The following is a 6,158-nucleotide window of genomic DNA, read 5'->3' as shown; positions in this document are numbered from 1 at the left end:
AAGCTCTTTAAGAAAACCCATTACAGCTGTCATTGAACAAAATACATGAAGAAATCCTTTCTTCAAAATTTTGAAAGAGAACAGTTTTAAAAACCCCACAACAATTTGATCTATTCTAATTTAAAATGCAACTACTACAATTATTTTTTTTTAATTTCTTGAAAATTATTATATGTACATGGAATTCTTTTTAAAGTTGCTTAAGTACATTTTCTGCTACTGATCTTTTCAGCAGCTCAAAAAGTAGGTAAATGCAAACAAGCTGCTGAAACCTAGACTTCCTACCATGGTAGCAACTAAAACTGAACTTCACAGGTAGCTTGAAAATACAGTGGGTTTTAACGAGTAGCTTACAAAGGTAGAAAAGCAGATTCCCATTCTCTCTTCCACCAGTGGCGTCTGCACGTCTCTCTGCGCTTACAGGGTCTGTGCTCTGCCCATCAGCTGAAAGCTTTGGACACAGCTCTCTTTTGCTTTGTTCCCTCAGACCTTTGCACAGTGGGGTTCTGATCTCACAGCTTTCCAGGACTACCCCAGAGCACCCTTTGAAGCACTGAGTGCCCACCGCTCAAGGTGATTGCACTGCTTTTACCACAGGTCAAATGGGCTAATGCAGAATTTGGCTGCTCATTAAATCACCTCAGTGTCAGCCTGCCCAACAGAGTCGTTGTCTTAAAACTCACGTATGTCACATATATGACAACCAAAGCAAAAAGCTGTAACAACCAACCTCCACATCACGTGAATGTCAGTCTGCCATCCTATACAACAAATATTCCAGTCAGAATTAAAGTTTTAATATGCCAAGGCTAGTAAAAGTAAATTTATTTACGAAGGCAAAGCCGCAGTCATCATTTCAGAAACACCTCCTTGACACTGGCAGGTGTTCTGCAAGCCAACAGGCTGCACAACCTGGCCAAGAATGTCAGACACACAGAGCATGTTATAAAAGGCACAGAAACCAAATCTGTGCCATCCAGAAAGTTTTCACTTTCAAACCAGGTTTACAATAAAGCACTAAGGAGTCCCTTACCGTAAATCTCTTTATGTAATCAGAAACACAAAATCCTCCCATGCTCAAACGTAGGGATCTGTGCAGGGCAGATTCTTGATATAAAGTCCCCATTCTGTTTGGCTTGTCTGGTGGTCACCCTGGTAGCCTGCAGCCTTTTACTGAATAAAGCTGCAGAGTCTCCCTGGATCTTGCTAGAATTCTGCTTGCATGATAAACCAGGCATTTCATCTTATCTGACACTACACCAGGCATTTCAATCATTTCACTGCCTTATCAGCAGTACTAAGTTCTATCCATATTCCAGCAGTTCACTTCCTGAATCACCGATAACAGATACTCCAGGGCACGGAAACAATACAAGATGACAGCCAGACCTCTGGCGTCACTGAACAGTCCCTTCTTTGCATTTCTTTGTTCCTTCGCTGATTTTCATCCAATTTTACTTTGCTTTAGCTGTAACTTAAGGACAGCACCTTGGCTTCAGCCAAGCAATGACAAGACTGCCATTTATCCAAGTGCTATTCTATTTTTCAGTGACACTGATAACTGCTGCAAGTTATTTGCTTCAACACAACGGGAATATTACACATTGGGAATTTCTTGTGTTTCCAATTTCTTTAGCACAGGAATTGAGGGAACAGTGGATGGACACAAAAGGACCATTCAGGAGGGTTCATCCTCCATCAGAATTCACATACCTATTTATGCCTTAAGCACTGTTTCTACATCTGATGCTATGCACACAGAGCCATTCACTTCAGTCTGTAAAACACCTTACCTACTTACACAAGTGTACATTGCCATGAAGTCCATGTAGGCATATTTGTGAAGCCCTAGATCTAGGATCTTTTAATTTTTTTCTACCTACACAGTTAAATATACAGCCACAATGCACCCAAATTATGTTTCTTGTGCATTTGGTCCTCAGCTAATGAATTCCTTTTTATTTTGCCCTGTGTAAAATACATTTTCTTTTAATAGAGTTCTGACCCATAAGTTTGTGTCCATGGAGGACAAATATACAAAGAGAACAGATACCAAGACGCTGGATGACCTAAGAAGGAAATAAGTTCTAGAGAAGTAGAAGCAAATCTGTTCTCAGTTTTAATCTGTGCCTTCCTTTCCCACTTAGCCAACAAGCTGTAATAGAATTATCTCTGATTACAAGCTGCAAGCGATCTAACATTAAGCTGAATCCATGAGGCATGGGTACACAAAATGACAGCCTCTCACTATGGCCCTGCCTTTGAGCAGGTGGACAAGCACCTCAGGCAGCCGGCCCAGGGCCTGCCATGGGCCACGTCTTCACTGCTTCAATCACAACAGAAGTGCGTTCTACCACAGGATGGGTGCACGTGCACTCTCCCCTGAAACAATCAGGTGAGCAATGGAGATAAGATACTGTACCTTAATCATTATGATCTAAGAGATGTCAGGTCCAGAGGTGTGGGTACAGAGCTGGCTGCCCCTCTCACAGCAAAAACAAGTGTTGTGTTTCCAGCTGGGTTTGTATAGCAAAATAACAAATATGCTGTTAAAAAACAGAATGAAACCAACATAAGTACAGACAAAACTAGAAACAGGTGAGGAACTCTTGCAGGGCCAAAGCCATGGAGTACGTGGCCATGCTTGCTCTGCTGCATTTTTTACTGCCAGGCAGGGAATGTTTTTCAGGCTAATCAACAAACAAGTGAACAGGGGGTGCCTGGAGTACAGGATGACTTGAGCACAGCTCATACAGGCGAGATAGTTCTACCAAGATGCTGAAAGTGTAACATTCTGCTTAAGGGATATAGGCAACCCGAGGCTGCCCCAGATGCTGGACTTAAACCTCCAGAAATGTGAGACCAGTCTCAACTGTCAGACCCCTGCATAATTCCTAACTCCTTTTTTGTGCCTTGGCTTTCCCACCTGTAAAACAGAGTTAAACCTTTCCTAGCTCATAGAATATTTTCATAGCTTTAATATTTATTATTACCATTCTGCCCTTTAAAAGGGCAAAACTAAACCATAAATTCTAGGTCAAAACTGCCCCAAAATTTTTAAGACACATGAGCTTGGTGTATGCAGTGGCACAGGAACACTGGTGCCCTCTGAGTTGAAAGCCCTGCCCCTGCTGCCGAGCCGTTCCACATGGAAAGGGCACAAATGCTGCCAGCCTTGTGGCAGCACCTGAAGCAGCATTCCTGGTACTGGGAACACCACCCAGCCACTCTCAGTGGAACAGGAGACCATCCACATGGGCATCAAGCTCTTGAACATGGCCTTCAGCTTTTTTACTAACACATAACTGTGGGAATTAAACACCCCCATTCCAGTACCTAAGAAAAGAACAAATATTAGAGCTTTTCAAGAAGTGTAGGGCTTAACAATGACCCTAGACCCAAGGGAGGGAAAGAAGTATTTTTATATATTTGTGACTTATTCCAATAGCACAAATAACCATGCAGTTAGTGTAGATTTAGTAAAGAGACAGTATTACTTAATGTGGCAGCAAAGGCACGTACAGCATGCAAGCACTGTGCCATGGGGGAAAGCTTGCATGACAAAGAGAATCCTTTAGAAACTTTGGCAAGAACTCTGGAATGAGCAATGCTCAGCCTGCAACCTTCCATTAGCAGATCTAAATACAGAAGCATAGTGTAAAACAACACCTTCCTGCAGTATTTTCATTAATTAATATTAAGAATATAATTATTATGATGAGTTTCACTGACTGCTTTTTTTCCCATTTAGTTTCCGAAAAATAACTTGGGAGCTTCTCTCTCCCCCAGTGTAATTTCCAGTCTCACAATGTCAGTTCTGGACTGCGTGATTCTGTGAGTATTAAAGGCAACAAATTAGTAGCAACTATAGAACTTTTAATCCACAAGGAAATAGTCCATTTTTCACGAAGTTAAATGTATTGCTGTGACAATGGACACAGCTACAGTTTCTTCTAGTACCTGGGTAAAGTCTAATGGATTTTACATATAGGGAAATACAGAGCTTGGTGCCTTGACCTAAAATACTGTGAGCTCGAGGCAAGGAAAGTGATCACTGAGTATAGGCTTTGTAGGTGTCACGAGACACCATTTACTTATAGAATAAATGCAGAACTTTACCAAAAATCATGCACGTTAACATCCAACAAATGAAATCAAGATCAAGGTTAGTACTTTGGCTTTTAGAGGAATTCTTCAAGTCTGCTATTCTTACACTCCAGAACTCCTCTTCCAAACGAGAGAAGTTAGCAGCCCATCAGTGCATTTGGAGCACAGACCAAGACAAGGGAAGAGGTAAAGAGGTTATCAGAACTGGATTTCCCAGCCAGCTGCTGACACATTTGCCAATTCCTGCACTAACTACAGAGTAAAGCGAAGCGGCTCAGCATTTTTGAGGTGACCTCTCTCATCTCCCAGCACCAGCCTCTGTGAATTAGGAGGAGGTGTGCTGGCCCACAAACATCCCATTTCCAGGAAATTTATAATCTAAACAACATTCCTTAGATCAAATGGTTAATACAAAGTATCTTTCTTCCTGAAAATGAGGGGAAGCTTTAATCACTCGGCACATTTCTTTTACACACACTTAAGGGCTATGAAATCACTTAAGTATTTTAGAACCTTTTTTCATTAATAATCAGGGACAGGGAGCTACTAATACTGATGTCACCCAGCCTAAGTCACCGTGACTATGCCCTAAACATCTAACTGAAGGTTCCCAGTTCTCTTCCAAAGGCACTTCCAAACTGCACTGATAACTTACCCTTTCATTACGCTTCCATCCATGCAACAAGCTAGAGCTGGAAGCCAGCATACAGGAGTATCCCCAGGGAAATGCACACAGAATCAGCAGGCAGGATATTGATACCAGAAATGTGCAGATGCCCTTCTGTGTCTGATCAGGACAAGTATTCAGGAGCCTGTGAAGACTTTGACTGATGAGGCATTTCCTAAGAGCAGTCAATTCCTGGTTGTCTCTGTGCCAGTATCAGCTCATTTCTAGAGCCACTCCACTCACAATGGATTAGTATTAAAGGACAGGTCTGCAAGCCTCCCCACCTCATTAATATTCATTTTATGTTTTAAATTCCAGTTACAGAAGGACTCATGCCCAAGGCTAGGAGCCTCATAAATTATATTCCATTTTTAAACCTGCAGCATTCGCTCTCATTGTTTCAGAAGGAAAACACTAGCAGAGACAGCTTTGGGCAGGCTGCTTTCGTTTAAAAGAATACTATCTAAGGCCCTACTTTAACTTCATTAGCCCACAAAGATTTGCACTACAACGAATCCTGCCTACAAAGCACAAATACAATTGCCAGCAAATTTTTATTCTTTCATTATTCTGCTTTTGTTCCAGCTGCCAAAGCAAGTGTGTATAATGTTTGCAGCTGAATAAACTCACAAAAGACAACTTACCAAGGGAAGACTTGAAAATAGCTACAACCACCAAAAAAAGAAACCAGATTAAGAGGCAAAGTGACTCAACATGTACTTTGTCTCCCGGCAAATACGGGTGGGTGATTTAGATGATTTTGCATTGAGAACTACCACATTACACAGCAAACCTGGATTTGATGGTCAGAAAAAATGTCCAAAGAAGAACACATTGAAGTCTTCTCTGTAAGGATGGGGCCAATTTTTGGGTAGCATTCTCTTCCTTCTGTGAAACACCGAGCCTTGTTACACAGGTCAACCTGACAGCACCTGTACCCTTCTAGTCTCCACTAGTGAAGGAATGAACAGCAAAAGCAAAAGGAAGGACAAACTTTTCTCATTTTACCTTTACAAAAAGTTGCTGTAGTGCAGATTTCATGTTCAAGAGCCTATTAGTTTAAAACACGGACAGGTAACTGGAACCAAAATTATTTGACATCATTCTTCTACTTGCCTTCTGAAAAGCCTTCAGCAGGGAGAGGAGCAGACCGGGCATGTTTCCCAGCATGGGATGAATAGGTTGTCACTTGCATGGGATGATAGATTTTTATCAAGTTCCTACTTTGCAGATGCACTATCCTGTCGTTTTTATAAAGAATTAACACATATCCTCTTGCCCACTCTGAGGCAGTCACAGAGTTGGTAATTACAGCCTCTCATTTAATGGTTCGTTAACTAGAGGAGACATCATTTAAGTGAGCAAGCCCCATAAAGTACACATG

This window comes from Corvus cornix, chromosome 11 (assembly GCF_000738735.6).
Source record: "Corvus cornix cornix isolate S_Up_H32 chromosome 11, ASM73873v5, whole genome shotgun sequence".
NCBI classification, from domain to species: domain Eukaryota; kingdom Metazoa; phylum Chordata; class Aves; order Passeriformes; family Corvidae; genus Corvus; species Corvus cornix.
The sequence above is the reverse complement of the archived record's forward strand: the minus strand, read 5'-3'. Positions refer to the sequence as shown.